We start from the raw sequence: 16,515 nt of genomic DNA on the forward strand, positions 1-16,515 counted from the left end.
AAGAGGGGGAATTTTGATTGTTCAAGCCTGCAGGAGAGAGAGTAAAGAAAGATAAATTTCCATCGTCTCAAACCTGGGAACGGGGTGTCAGAGACAGAGATTTTTGGGGAAGTTCATTGACTGTGAATGGAACGTCTTTTGACAGATAGTTAAAGAAGAGAAACAAATTGATTCCAATGTTGCCTTTTGTATTTAAAAGAAACAAAAAAATTGAAAAATGAAAGTAATTCTCTTTTGTTGGACCTGCTTTCAAAAGATGGATACAAATAGAAATTGTCTCCTCTAGAGGGAGCTTGTTAAATTGTTGCTGGAGTCCATCTGGGGATTTCACAGCTGTGGAGATTAGGATCGTGGGACCAGACTCTGACCTTGAATAAAAATGTGTTTGGAAGAAGTTTTGGTGCTTGCTTTTTGCAAGACAAGCGCTTTGTTGGAGCAGATGCATGAGAAGATGGATTTGATGACTGTTGCAGTCAAAAATTTTGGACAAACAGCGAATATTTATACAGAAACCATTCAGGAACCAACCCAGGAACCTGTTTTGACAGGGCAAGTGCAAATGCAGAAGATAATGGAGGAGGTTGCTGTTGAACCTCAAGTAACACAAATGGAGAGACCCGAGGCCCTGCAGGAGCATAAGCCGCTGTTCTTGAAGACTGAATTTGGAGTGGGCCAGGGGGGGGTCTGGAGTTGTGGGGGCCCTTAATTTTGGAGGGACTTTGAAACATGCTTTTAAATACTCTCTGGACTACACTGCTGACTGTGGGGAATGGGACTGTGGGGAATGGGCTGATCTGCTGAGGAGAGACGGAGATATTTTTGAGTTGGAGTATCCCCGAGACCTACTTCTCAATGAGAAAGGAAAGAAATTAAGAAAGAGATCAACAAAAGACAAGGTAAAGTGCAGGTATAAACAAGAAGAAGATCTGCAGAAGGGACATGGAAAAGACTTAAGAGCCTTGGACATAAGATTACCAGGTTGATGGACTAGATGGAATGGACAGTAAGGACTGACATAACCCGAGACCAGGAAGAAGAGACGTTGGATGAAGATTGGAAGAAATTTTTTACAAATTTATTTTGGGAATTAGTGTAACATTAACGAGTATTAGGAAAAATGTTGGAATGAAACTATTTGGCTTTAGTAGAAATGATATAAGGAATTATGTACAAATAAATATTAAGTTTTAAGCTTTAAGGTATTTTATGGTAAGATAAGGTTAAAATAAATTAAGGTAAATTGAACGACAGAATATAGTGAAAGATGGAAAGGATTTGCTGAGCTAATTAATAGGTTAGACTGTTAAGATAAATTACCCAATAAAAATTGAGAAAGATGGAAAGAATTTGCTGAAACAAATAACTAAACTAGAATACAAAAAGGGAGGTGTGAGGAGGTCGATGAAACAAGTAAATGAAAGATAAAGATATGGAATATCGGATGTGTGTTTTTTATTGTTATTGTTGTATTGGTTTTTATGCTTTCCCCCCTTTTTATGTATTGTTATGTATGTTTTGTTAAATTTTTTGTTGTTTTCTTTTCTTCTTTTTTCTGTAATTTTTGAAACTTCTAATAAATATCATTTAAAAAAAAAATAAGATCACCTCATCTGTCTCCTGAGAAATCTCTATGTGGGACAAGAAGCTACAGTTAGAACTGGAAATGGAACAACTGATTGGTTCAAAATTGGGAAAGGAGTATGACAAGGCTGTATATTGTCTCCCTGCTTATTTAACTTATATGCAGAATTCATCATACGAAAGGCTGGACTAGATGAATCCCAAGCCGGAATCAAGATTGCTGGAAGAAATATCAACAACCTCAGATATGCAGATGACACCACCTTGATGGCAGAAAGTGAGGAGGAATTAAAGAACCTTTTAATGAGGGTGAAAGAGGAGAGCGCAAAATATGGTCTGAAGCTCAACATCAAAAAAACGAAGATCATGGCCACTGGTCCCATCACCTCCTGGCAAATAGAAGGAGAAGAAATGGAGGCAGTGAGAGATTTTACTTTCTCCATGATCACTGCAGATGGTGACAGCAGTCACGAAATTAAAATATGCCTGCTTCTTGGCAGAAAAGCAATGACAAACCTAGACATCATCTTAAAAAGCAGAGACATCACCTTCCTACAGGCCTCTGGGTCTGCTCTGCTGGGAGACCACCTCCACCCTCACCTGTCAGCAACAGCCATTCCAGCAGACAGAGGAGAGCTGCATGGACTCTCCATCCGCTCTGCTGAAAACTAGCATCTTTTGGCTTCTTCTCGCATTGAAACCTTTTTGTTCCAGCTGTTCATCACCAGCTGGTAATTTGCTTTCCACCCCGCACCCCCACCTCCAAACCCCTTTTCCTTTTGTGTCTTGTCCTTATGTCCTACGGCTGACAGTTACAAGCTGCTCTGGGACCCCTTTTTGGCTGAATACAGGGATAAAAGTGGTTTAAATAAAATGAAAAATTATGGAACTGTGCCGCTTCAGGCTGCCACCTGCCCAACTATCTAAAATTGGAAAATTAGCATGTTAGGGGAAAGCTGGGCTTGAATTCTTCCCCCGACATCTTTAGGTGTTCACTTTGAAGACATGACAAGGGCGGCAGGGCGGCACACCCAAGCCCTGACAGGAGACCATTGCTCAGGGCAACCAAGATGACCAAGGGGGTGGAGCAACTCCCCTGGGAAGAAAAAACACAGTGTCTGGAAATCTTTAGTTTAAAGGAAAGATGAGTAAGAGTTGACGTGATAGAAGTTGATGAAATTATGCACTGTATGGAGAAAGTGGATAGTCCCCCCCCCTTCATCACACTTGTGGGCATCCAATGGAGTGTCAGGTGAGATAAAATAAAGCACATAGTTAAACTGTGGAACTCCCTCCCTCAGGAGGCTGTGATGATGGCTACCAACTTGAATGACTGTAAAAGAACCATTCATGGAGGAGATGGCTATCCTTGGCTCCTTGCCAGGTTGGTTCTGCTCCACCTCCGCAGCTGGAGGCAGAAATGCTTCTGAATTCTGGTTGCTGGAAACCACAGCAGGGGAGAGGGCTCTGGTGCTCAGATCCTGCTGGTGCCGGCACAGGCAAACTCGGCCCTCCCGATGTTTTGGGACTACCACTCCCATCATCCCTAGCTAACAGGACCAGGGGTCAGGGATGATGGGAATTGTAGTCCCAAAACATCTGGAGGGCTGAGTTTGCCTATGCCTGTGCTGGTGGGCTTCCTATAATAGGCATCTGGTGGGCCACTGTGAGAAGAGGTCGCTGGGCTAGAAGGGGCATAGGCCTGACCCAGCAGGCTCCTCTTAGTAGTGTGAAGGTGTGAAGAGGGATTGTGAACATGCTTGGCCAGTAAGTTGTTCCGCTTAGAAACCTCCCTGCACATCATAAGCCCTGGTCTGAGCAGGCTTCCCAGTTGCCGTTTGGCTTCTGAGCGTGTTTGGAGTGGGGAAAGGCCAGTGCACACACTTCTGTACCCCCTACACTTCATAGTTCTATAGAAGAAGAAAAACTCTGAGCCTTGTAGCCATACTCATTTGTGAGAAAGGCTTCAGGAGTAAACGCTGAGGAAAATCCATACTTACTGGCCTGCAGGGCATCTTCAGGAGAAGAAAGGCTAAGGAATAGACCCTACAAAAATCTGAAGTCCCTAAGATGGTGGGATGGCGACTTGTACACCTCCTTCTGGCAACTCCTGCAACAAAGCTGGTGCCAAACATCTTGCTCTGCTTTCCTTTGGACCACATCAGCAAGGCTGAGAGGAGGGTCTTGTCATCTGGGCAGCCCAGGACCTCCATACACACTGCCCAGGCTTGTGCCCCAGGGAGGTCACTTCAGGGCTGCTAACACAGCAAAAGCAACATGGGAGGCAGCAGTTACAGTAAGTGCTGCAACTATTTGTCTTCACTCCCAAGGCTCCCTCTTCCATGGTCTCCCAAGATGGACAGATGCCAGCCAACAGTTTTATAATTGGGAGTTCTGTCACCCCACCCCCTGCTTGCAGTCTGAAGTAGTACGATCCATGAATAGTTTTACCAAATGTTAAACTGGTTGTCTGGACAGGTGTTGCTTCGAACACCTCATTCCTGTGTGCAAGGCAATTTGGTGCAGGCATGTCTTGTTGGGTGTCACACACCACGATCCTGCACAATGTGTGTGTGAAACGGCCTGCAAAGCAAGCCTTGCATGTTGGCAGATCCTATGAATGTTGTGCAGGGTTCATATCCAGATTTTTGGCTCCGTGTGGTCTCTCCAGAAAAGGCTAAGCAAATTGCCAAGGAACAGGAGGGGAGGGGAGAGGACAAGGATCTGTGGGTGGATGGGGGAGACTCAGCTGTCATGTGTCTGCTCCTGCAGGAAAGTTGGCATTAGATAAACCAGCTGGCCCTTTCTGCCATCACCCTGGCTCTTTCAGCACTCTGGCAGCATCCGCTGCTGGGCAGCCGTCCACCATCTCCTTGCAGAGCAGCCAAACCCAGGCTGTCCCCTTGGCTTTTGCCCCCAAACTGCTGCTGCTATATCAACATCCCTTCCGCCCTGGAAACCAGAGGCGCTGTGAGAAGAGACACACTGATCCTTTCCATTGGCCTTTCTTTGATGTGTGTTGCAGACTGGGGAGGAATGGGAGAGCTGGACCTGGAAGCTGGATTTGGGCATCAAGATCAGAGGAGGGATCGCTGAGAGGAGCAGAGGCAGGAAAGAGGACTCTCCTAAGTGATGCTAGGGGACACAGTGTCCTTCCTTCCTTCCTTCCTTCCAGAAGAGGCACCACATTGCTGAGCTATGCCAGGTCTGATGGGAACTTTAGTAGTGCACTAGGTAAACGGCGTTTCCATGTGCTGCTCTGGTTTGCCAGAAGCGGCTAAGTCATGCTCGGCCAATAAAGCGAGATGAGTGCTGCAACCCCAGAGTCGTCCGCGACTGGACCTAATGGTCAGGGGTCCCTCTACCTTTACCTAGGCATGATAGTTGATGGAGACACAATGGGCTCTCGTGGGCAACTGACTGGCTTTGTTCCAAGGATCTGGAATGCGTCAGTTGCCTGTCAGAGTGGAGACTGGATTCCTATCTGCCAGATTTGGCAGAATTGCTAAGAGGTTTTTAGGGAGAAGCGGTTTTTTAAAAAATCGATGTGCTGTTTTGGAGCTAGCACTTTCTGCCTGTCTGCTTTCTTCTGTGCCCATATTTAGAAGCTCCAGCTCCTTTCTACAAGAAAGCACCAAAGGCTTGCAGTGCCTTTGTAAAAAATTATTTATCTATAAACATGAAGGTCAATCAGACATTTTAGCGAGCAGGGAAGCCAAACACACAGGCAGATTGGTTTCCAAGTCGCTACTAAGGCAAAATGTGTAGATTTGTAGGTCTGGCATTCCATTTTTATTTTTTTTAATAAATATTTTTATTCATTTTACAATACAAAATTATAAAAAACATACTTCCGGGTTAGCGCCAACAACGAATGGCGGAGTTCCTCCGACTGGAGGAACGGGCTCTGTGGAAATTGGGTCTTCCCGCCGCGGCGAAGGCGGGGACCCGCTAGAAATCCCAGGCGGAGAAGCCTGGGAACATGGGGTTCGGCAGAGCACCAAAAGCGCCTCCCCTACTCACGAAGAAACCCCTTTCCGGGGCTCCGGAGTGAAGTGGGGTGAGCAGCGCGGTGCTACGAACCGATCGCTATTTCCATGGAGGGAAGCCGCACAGCCATCGCCGGAGAGCGCTGACTTTTTCCTGATGACATTTGGACTCTAAATCAAGTACCCGTGAGTAAAAACAGAGAATTGGATCAAGAAATCTGCAAAATTTGGGAATTAGGCACGAAGCGGGAAGGTTTAAACAGGAAGTCCGCCTTCCGCTTTTTGTATATAGACTGAAGCAAAGACCTTGCAACCTAATAGCCTGGAAAACTGTTTTAAAGTTGGAAATTTCCTGCATCCACAACCAATAAAACCCCCTTGGAAGCAGGAGAAAAGGGGGGGGGGACTTGACTGTGTAACCCTACAGGAGGAGAGTAAAGGAATTTAAGTTTCCATCGTCCCAAACCTGGGGACGGGGTGTCGGGACAGAAATTGTTTGAGACGTCCATTGATTGAAAGTGGAGCATTTTGACAGATAGTCAAGAAAAGAGAAACAAATTAACTTCAACGCTACTTTCTGCATTTCTGCATTTTAAAGAAACAAAGTATCTGAAAATCGAAAGTATTTGAAATCGAAAGTAATCTCCTTTGTTGGATACTTTTAAAAAATGGATAAAAATAGAAATTGTGTCCCCTAGAGGGAGCCTGTCTGTTTGTTGTTGCAGCTTACTTGGAGACTCTACAGCTGCGAGATTGGGATCGTGGGACCAGCCGTTTGACCTTGAACAGAAATGTGTTGGAAGGAAGGTTTGGTGTCTGCCCTTGGCATGACAAATACTTTGCTGGAGCAGCTGCATGAGAAAATGAACTTGATGCATGAAAAGTTGGACGTGATGAATGCTGTAGCCAGTGAACTTGACTTAACAGGAAATAAGGATAAAGAAGGTATACAGCGACCAATTCAGGAATCTGGTTTGACAAGGCAAGTCCAAGGGCAGATGAGGAAGGAAGAGGCTGTGATTACTCCTCAAACAACACAAAGGGAGAGATCCAAAGTCCTGCAGGAACAAAAGCCACTGCGTTGGAAGATTGAACTTGGAGAGTGTTTGGAAGTGTTTGAAGTCAAGGAAGCTCTTAACTCTAGTGGGACTATGAAACAGGTGAACAACTATCTTTTGGATAAATATTTTTTGGATTACAAAGATGACGACGGGGAGTGGGAAGGGGCCAGTCTGTCGAAGGAAAATGGAAATTATTACCGGATGGAACCCTCCGGAGACCCACTCCCCAAGAAACCAACAATAGACAAAGAAGTGTGTAAGCACAAACAAGAACAAGAAAATCTGCAGAAGGGGCCTAGAAGAGACTTAAGGGCCTCGGACATAAGAACACCAGATTGATGGACTGGATGTAATGGACAGAAAGGACTGACATAACCCGAAACCAGGAAGAAGGGACGTTGGATAAAAATTAGAAATATCAAGGAAAATTTCCTTTGAATTTTGGAATTAGTGCAACATTAATGAAATATTAGGGAATATGCTGGAAAGGAACTAAAGTGGCTTTAGCAGAAATGATTGATTGAATAACAGATTATATTAAAAGATGGAAAGGATATGTTGAATTAATAAATAAGATAGATGGTTAAGATTAATTATTTACATTAAAACTGAGAAATATGGGAAGAATTTGCTGGAATAACGAATTAAATCAGAATACAAAAAGGGAGGTGCGAGGAGGTTCAAGAAATAAGCAAATGAAAAGTTGTAATTTGAGATTTGTATTTTTCTTCCTTTTTTGGTTTTTTCTTTTTGTTTTACTTTTTGCTGTATTTTTCTGTTTTTCTTGTTTCTTTTTTTGTGTTTATGTATTCATGAAATTTTGAATAAATATTATTTTAAAAAAACATAATTATAAAAAACATAACACATTTTTTTCACAGATACATTCTTTTGGACTTCCCTCAGCTCTTCTGAGAATCCTCCGTTTTGCTTCTTTCTTACGCATAGGTCTGGCATTCCAAATGCAGCCACACCAGAACAGCATTATGACATTTGCAATTCTAATTTTTAAATTTCCTTTCCTAATGATCTGTAGCTTTGAATTTGCCTTTTCACAGCTGTCTAACACTGTGACACATGGGACACAGAATAACATTGCTTCCCTAAGTTTATTTGAAAGTAAGTGGCACTGATCTCACTGGGGTTTCCCTCTGAGAAAACGTGTTCCGGACTGGCAGAGTTAATATCATTTTCTTTCTTTTTTCTTGTGATTCTTTCTGATTTAATCCTCAGTCAATGGCAAAACCCTAAGCATAGCTTCACTGAAAGAACCACTGGCTTTTGCTAACCCCGAGAAAAGTTTCAGCCTTTGTTGGCAGATCCAACAGAGCTTTTGTCTCCGTCAGAACTTGGGTTTGAATTAGGAAAATGTGAAGAAATGAGAATGCCTCTGAGCATATTGAGAATGCCTTTTTCTGAACAACGAGGAACCTTAGTGACAATTTCCAGAAGGGTAGCTGTGTTAGTCTGTTCCAGCAAAAGCTGCAAAAGCAAGTGGTTAGAGTGCTGCACTGGGACCTGAGAGACCAAGGTTCGAATCCCTGCCCTGCCATGAAGCTCATTGGGTGACCTTGAGCCAGTCACTCTCCACCTAACCTACATCACAGGGTTGTTGTGAGGATAAAATGAGGGAGAGAATTCCTCCAGCTCCCTGGAGGAAAACTGAGGCATGAATAAATACACAGAGGGTCGGTATTTCCCTGCAGGCAAATTTGAGGTCTAGCACTTGTTATTGCAGAAAAGAATCCCTGCTGGTAAACCGAGGTGGGTTCTTAAAATAAAAAAATGTGATGAACTTCATTTTTTTTTTTAAAGAACAAGTTGTTTGTTGAAAAAAAGATGTAGAGGAGAGCTTCTAAAAACACAGGCTTTTCCAGACAACAACAGGATGATAAAAGCAAGGAAGGAAAACCGGCTGGTGATGATATTGTGAGGCAAATTTATTAGCATTTCGAAGTCCCAACCATACAATGGAGGCCCAGTTGGCAGAGTTAGTAAGGTGGTGATGAAGACCTCACAGCTTAGCTAGCTTCCTTTGGCTTTTGTGCGGACAAACCGTTCAAAGGGAAGCTTATTGCCTCTGCAACTTCATAAGGGAAGATTCATACTTAACATTTGGTGCTCAAAGTGTGTGTGTGATTCTCCCTTCCACCCTTGATCCTGAGTCGGGGAAATGTTTGAAAAGTTAGCTTATACACATATTTTGCCATTGGTTATCCATCTGGTTGCTTTACAGTTTGATTATCATAATTTGCATTGGTTAATTGATTAACTGGTTAATTGATTATTCCTTTAGCACTTCCAGGAATCATTTGCATTTTAAGAGCCCACAACCCAGCTAGTGTTCAATCTCATTGCTTTCAATGGTAGAATGATTAATGTGCTTAAATCTCTCCCATTGAAATCAATGGGATTTAAACGGTGCTTTCCCCCTGAGAGGACAGTGCATCCTTTCAACTACAAAGTGCTTTAAAAACAAAAAAAACAAAACACATTGTGTTAGGTCCAGAGGACAAATGTGAAAGTTCAGCCATTCCCAGTTTACAAATTATTATTCTCTATAAGTGGCAAACAGAGGCAGTAAGAGACCATGTGATTCTAGGGTGCCACAGGAACAGCAGGAAGTCGAGTGAGCACTGTATACAACCACTAGGATCCCTGACTGGTTGCAAATGCCTTATTCCATTGCTGGAGACATTGGCTAGATGGCAACAACTTTGTTAGACTTGGTAGAATAAAGATTTACCAAGATCAAATTCTCGGGCCGACTGAAATGCACTGAACCATACTTTCAGAACAACCCTATGCACATCTTCTTAGAAATAAGCCCGACTGAGATCAAATTGTATGTTTAGGGTGCACTCCACTCTATGCTCCACTGAACACAATGGGACTTGGCTCTGTAACCATGAGTAGGATTCTGTTCCAAGTCCTTCTGAAATGAATGAGACCAGACCCATTGCTTGCAGTGGGACCCGAAGCTCAATCCTAAGCCCCACCACATTCAATGGGGCCTGCTCCCAGGCATAGGTTTCTTGGAAGCTGCTCCACTGATGAGGCTCTTCCCCCTCTGCTTGCATCACGGAGGTCACAACCACAAGGCAGAAAAGAAAATCCGGCTTGGTGTGTTGTAAACAATGCAGGAGAAGGAAGAGGCCTCTGCGCCAGGCACGCTGCCATGGCTTTCCAGGGACAAGGTGTTTCCTGTGATTCCGTCAAGGGCACGACATTCCGTCTCCAGGAATTGGTCTGGAGCTGCGTGTGGTTTGCTGCATTTGTGTGTGTACAAGAGGGTGGGTGGAGTTTCTTTAGGTGATGGTGTTGCTATTGCCGACATTCACACAATAAAATGAGGCACACTGTGCAGGAAGTGGATAGAGAGAAGGTTTTCTTCCTATCCCATAATACGAGGGGTCATCCAGTGAAACTGAATGGTGGGAGATTTGGGGCAGATGAAGGGAAGCAGTTATTTTGCTCAGTGCAGTTAAAACTATGGTATTTGCTGTCACAAGATTTGGTGCTGGCTACCAGCTTGGCCAACTCTGATAGGAGATTTGGCTATTTTCTGGAGACTAAGGCTATCAATGGTTGCTAGTCATGATGGATGGCTGTGTCGCCTCCAATCTCAGAGGAAGCATGCCTCTGCAACTAGAGAGTCTCTAGGGGAGTGTGGCACTCATGTCCCGGTTGTGGACTTCCCATGGGCTGGCCACTGTGGGAAGCTAGATTCTAGAGGACATAGGTATTTGATCTGATCCAGCAGGGCTTTTCTCTTCTTAAGGATGCAGAGGATCACGGGAAACTGCCTTATACAGAGTGAGGACCATCTAGTTCAATACTGCCTCCACTGGCTGGCAGTGGCTCTCCAGGGTTTCAGACAGGGAGCCTCTCCCAGCCCTACCTGGAGATGCCAGGGGTTGAACCTTCTGCATGCCAGGCAAGTGCACTGCGACTGAGCCATGGCCCTTTCCCAATGCCTACACTTGCCTGTGCTCATACTTTCTCAGTACTGTACAGAGCAATTCTTAAGGGAGAGGGAATTTTTGCTCCATCTGACTCAGCTCAGTTTCTTACTCGTTTTTGGCATAACCCAAGATTTCATCCTCAATATCAGACCTGCAGTTTTGAGTTTTAAGGTTGCAGGGGACATATTTTCACTTTGGGGATGGATCCATGTCTTTACATAAGGTTGTGTCAGGAGAAGTTTTAGCATCTGTAAGGAATGTTGCTTCTGGGGTGAACTTTGCCCCTTGGAACAATGCTGTCCCTAGTGGTCGGCCGTGTTTGAATTCATTGTCATAGTCCTCCAACCCCCTATTGCCAGTCCCACTCCCAGGGGCGGGACAGCAGTGGTCAAGCAGGGGTCCCCCTCTCCCCATCAAAGCTGCAGCTGTGGAACTTTGAGCATCACCAGAGCTCTTCAAGGAAAGAACCAAACAAGCCCTTTCCTGACCACAATACATTGATGCTCCACTGAGGATAAGTCTCTCCAGGGTTTCAGGCAGGGTCTCTCCTCTTAGGCCTACCTGGAGATGCCAGGGATCAAACAATATTAAGTGCAAGGGATCCCTTACAACAGTGATTCTCAATTAGCTAAGTACTGCAGACCCATGGCTTTTCAAAAGCCAAGCCATGGATGTCCTACTTTTGAAATTTTTGATATCTCTGTGATAGTCTTTGTTATGCAAATGGAGCCACAGATGGCTGCAAGGAATGCGGTCCTCAGGCTGGTAAAGGGTCCTTGCCCCTTGTTCAGAATATACATCTGGGCTCAAATCTGACCTTAAGCAGCCCAGCCCTACCTTACAGGATTGTTGTGAGGATAAACTTAGGAGGGAGAAACTAAGCATACAGCCCTGAACTCCTTGGAGGAAGAGCGTGATAACAGTACTTTAAATAAAAGAAATAATTCAGGCTTGCCCATAAAAATCACCCTACACATGCAATGATGAAGATGATAAGAAGACACATACTAGGAAGCCCCATTGAGAACAGTAGTGCTTACTTGCAAGGAAACATGCAAACCTTTGCTCTGCATGTTATTACCAATTTATAAACTAGTGAATGGAAAATGAGTGATTTCTCCAAGGCAACCCAGGAAAACCATGATAAACGGATTAGCTAGGATTTAATTTTAGGCATTCCAGATCGATGCCTCCAAACCGGGCCACTTCCGGCTGCTATCCCAGGAGAAGGAACTGTTTGCAAGTAGCATTGGATTAAATAGTTTTGCCAAGGACATCTTGAGAGAATCCACAGCGTAGCCTTTCACCTTCCTAGCTGACCAAAATATTTGGAACCCATCAAGCTTCCTGGTTTTGCCTTTCAAAATAGGCTCCACCTCTGGGGACCTCCATTGTCTTGAGATGCCCAGGGGCAGCTTAAGCTGTTGTTTTCTAATGACATTTTATCAGGAGTAGTTACTTTCCTAATTATGTTGTTTTGTTCTTGTGTAAGATTTCCGGGTTGGATTCGTTTGTGCAAATCTTGGGAAGGTCCTGGCCAGATTCTCTCCCCACCCCCCACCCCAATCCTTGACTGCCTGGCTTTGTTTCTGTTTACTTGGCTTAAATCCTCTGCAGCCTTGCCAGCAGAATCTGGTGTCTATTGCATCTCCAGGCAAGGCTAACTTTTCCCGCATGTGCTCTGACGTTTTGGGCTGGGACTTGGAGTCCTTGGGTGTGTGTTGCATGCAGCTGTGTGTGTCATGTGGTATGGCATGCTTTAAACTTGAACATTCCCCTGGCCCTGGCCCTTTTTTGAGTAAAGATGTGCAGCAAACAGACATTTCCAAACAAACATTTATACATTGCTTTTCTAATACAGGCATCTCTCAAAGCAGTTCACAACAAAATGTTTTTTAAAAAGTTACTGTCAGGACAGAGGATATTAGGGGTGGGAATGAGAAAGTATGAAGAATTTATCAGCTTTGCCTAAAATTTCAGGAGCAAATGTCCCCGGAACAACTACTGTGACAAGGCATCCATGGAGATTGTGGTTTCCTGCTCTTAATCATCTTCTGGCTCCTCTTTAATTGCATTGCAGACTTGTACTGTAGATTAAAGAATGTGCAATTGTGTTATCAGGCCAGCTTGCGCTGGGGAAGGAGCATCTAATTTTTTATGTTACACAACTCTTTTCATCAGGCAGAATAAAAAAGAAACCTCCATGCCTAGCTCCTCAAACCCTCCTCTTCAGCCCCATTCTGCCTGATGACGACAGGCTGAATCCAGGAATTCCCATCATCCCTTACCATTGGTCATGCTAGCTGGGGTGGGAAGGGACATGGAGTCCAACAACATCTGCAGGGCTACCGTTCTTGCACACTTTCTCTGCAACAGAAGCTAGTGTGACAAAAGAAATGATGATGATAATACGTGTCATCCACATTGTATCATGTTCCAGGATAAGCTGAGTGTGATTTTTGCATATGCCCATAGTTAGCATAACATGCAGAACACACACACACACACACACAAATATATATATATACTAAGGATATTTGCAAATAATCAAGTCAACATGCTGGCATGGTCATTTCAGCCAATGAAAATGAGCAGTGATGCAGGATAACATCTCTTTGAAAAACAACCAGAAAGCCAGATTAAAATCAAAGACTTTGGCCTTTTGATTTAAAATCTGCACGACTTCAGCCCATTAGCCCCATTTGGGTTTGAATTTTGCTTCCCAATGCCAAGAGTGGCATTATTATTATTATTAAAATTATTATTATTTCAAACTTTTAAAAATTAGTATGCAAATTAGTATGTTAACAAACATAAAATATAAAAGAAATATAAAAGAAACACTGCCACAATGTGTAGCCAAAAGATTAAATTCAAGAAAAGTGCCAGGTTGACAAAGGTTGGTTCACACTTATACTAGAATCATAGAATCATAGAGTTGGAAGAGACCACAAGGGCCATCGAGTCCAACCCCCTGCCAAGCAGGAAACACCATCAGAGCACTCCTGACATATGGTTGTCAAGCCTCTGCTTAAAGACCTCCAAAGAAGGAGACTCCACCACACTCCTTGGCAGCAAATTCCACTGTCGAACAGCTCTTACTGTCAGGAAGTTCTTCCTAATGTTTAGGTGGAATCTTCTTTCTTGTAGTTTGGATCCATTGCTCCGTGTCCGCTTCTCTGGAGCAGCAGAAAACAACCTTTCTCCCTCCTCTATGTGACATCCTTTTATATATTTGAACATGACTATCATATCACCCCTTAACCTCCTCTTCTCCAGGCTAAACATGCCCAGCTCCCTTAGCCGTTCCTCATAAGGCATCGTTTCCAGGCCTTTGACCATTTTGGTTGCCCTCCTCTGGACACGTTCCAGTTTGTCAGTGTCCTTCTTGAACTGTGGTGCCCAGAACTGGACACAGTACTCCAGGTGAGGTCTGACCAGAGCAGAATACAGTGGCACTATTACTTCCCTTGATCTAGATGCTATACTCCTATTGATGCAGCCCAGAATTGCATTGGCTTTTTTAGCTGCCGCGTCACACTGTTGGCTCATGTCAAGTTTGTGGTCAACCAAGACTCCTAGATCCTTTTCACATGTAGTGCTCTCAAGCCAGGTGTCACCCATCTTGTATTTGTGCCTCTCATTTTTTTTGCCCAAGTGCAATACTTTACGTTTCTCCCTGTTAAAATTCATCTTGTTTGTTTTGGCCCAGTTCTCTAATCTGTCAAGGTCGTTTTGAAGTGTGATCCTGTCCTCTGGGGTGTTAGCCACCCCTCCCAGTTTGGTGTCATCTGCAAATTTGATCAGGATGCCCTTGAGTCCATCATCCAAGTCGTTGATAAAGATGTTGAATAAGACCGGGCCCAAGACAGAACCCTGTGGCACCCCACTAGTCACTCTTCTCCAGGATGAAGAGGAACCATTGATGAGCACCCTTTGGGTTCGGTCAGTCAGCCAGTTACAAATCCACTGAGTGGTAGCATAGTCAAGACCGCATTTTACCAGCTTCTTTACAAGAATATTATGGGGCACCTTGTCAAATGCCTTGCTGAAATCAAGGTAGGCTACATCCACTGCGTTCCCTTCATCTACCAGGCTTGTAATTCTGTCAAAAAATGAGATCAGGTTCGTCTGACATGACTTATTTTTCAGAAATCCATGCTGACTATTGGTGATCACAGCATTCCTTTCTAGGTGCTCACAGACTGTTTGCTTAATGATCTGCTCCAGAATCTTCCCTGGTATTGATGTCAGACTGACTGGGCGGTAATTATTTGGGTCCTCTCTTTCCCCCTTTTTGAAAATAGGGACAACATTTGCCCTCCTCCAGTCTGCCGGGACTTCGCCTGTTCTCCAGGAATTCTCAAAGATGACTGCCAGTGGTTCTGAAATCACATCTGAAATCACATACTGCACCATTTGGGAAAACAACTTGCAGGCAGGAGGCACAATAATATAAAATAATATTGGGGTGAAGAGTTAAGGGTCCCTTTTGTATGTTCTCTGCAGTATTGGGAGTGGGACCTTTGCACATTTCCTTTCCCAGCCAAAGTTCACTAACAGCTTTTGCCGGGTTTTAAAGTTGCCAGTGGGGCTGTTCCTCAAACACAATCAGTGATCTTGGGAGAACATTTTTAGTGCTGCAATCATTCTGCTCCAAGATATATTTATAAACTCAGATGGTTTTGTTTTTTTTAAGTCTAAAGATATCCTGTTTATAAGGGATAGGTAATTGTTTGCATATAAATCTTCTATATTTGGCGTTAAGTAAATACAGAACTATTTAATTGGTTTTAACTGCTCAGTTTGGCTGCAGGAGCTTTGATGTCGCTCATCCTTCAACTTGCAGTGGTGGGGAATCTGAAGATGGCAGCGTGGCTGATCTTGTTTTCTTCTCCTTTGATCCTTACCGAGGCATTTTGCAAAGCCAAAATGAAAATTATTTAACATGTTTATCCCACCTTACTACCAAAGAGCTCAGATAAGTTTGTTAGTCTAGCAACAAACTTCATTCCTACTCTGGATGCCATAGGTGTCTTGATGCCACCTAAAGACCTTGGCATTTCAGGAGGCTGATGGCCTAACCCAGCTGCCACTCACCTTGGTGCCTTCCAGATGTTTTGGGCTACAAATCCTATCAGTCCTGGCTTATGGGAGTTGTAGCCAAAACTTCTGGAAGGCACCTGGTTGATGAAGGCTAGCCTAACTACAGATGTGCTATCTGCAGGTTGGCAGAGTGGCATAGGCAGGGCAGTGTTGCAATCCTGGCTTCCCAATGCCAAGGGTAGCTTCTGCTTGCCAGTAGGGGGAGAGGCAAGGCGTGGGAGCTCAGCATGTTGTTTGTGCCAGGGCAGAGCTAATCCAGCACTCCTGCTGCTACTATTTTGAGGCTGGCTGCAATTATGCCCTGGCAATTGTACATTGGCAAGGGCATGATTTTCACTTGCCATGGGCTGCAATGCAACTAGGAGGGCAATGCATAGCTTCTTGCCTGAGACCTGCGAAACCTGGAGCCAGGTCTACCTGTTGAATACAGGCTGCCCTCAGTCCAATCAAAGGGCACCACCCGACTGCCAGTATTTTGCAGGAGATTCAAGCGCATACTGGGAAATGTAGGTTTCCTCAATTAAAGTGGATTAAAGCACATTCATCCTAGTGCAACAAATCCACTTTTTAAAAACCCAGGTGTTCTGTGGCTTGCAAAGTGTGAATATAAACATCCCACAAACAAATCAGGATAGATGCTCCATAAAGACCAGATATAATCTAACCTCCGTGTAAGCTTTGTGCAAGCAAAACAGGATGAATGTGCAATAAGCAGGTCATCTGGAGGAGTCCCTAGAGAGGACAATGGTGGGAGGCTTATCGTCTTTCCAAACACATTCTGGATTTTTCCTCCCTCCAGGAGTTCTGATAAAT

General features: G+C 44.2%; 1 long non-coding RNA gene across 1 annotated transcript; it reads left to right on the plus strand.

The window, feature by feature from the left end:
* Positions 1–2,624: 2,624 nt before the first annotated feature.
* Positions 2,625–9,995, plus strand: LOC310756394. The gene is made up of 2 exons (XR_014544852.1): positions 2,625–2,833; positions 9,719–9,995. It is a non-coding gene; the product is annotated as an uncharacterized lncRNA (long non-coding RNA).
* Positions 9,996–16,515: the final 6,520 nt, after the last annotated feature.

The sequence above is a fragment of the Podarcis filfolensis genome (genome assembly GCF_964270895.1).
Source record: "Podarcis filfolensis genome assembly, chromosome: 2".
In the NCBI taxonomy this organism is placed as follows: Eukaryota; Metazoa; Chordata; class Lepidosauria; order Squamata; family Lacertidae; genus Podarcis; species Podarcis filfolensis.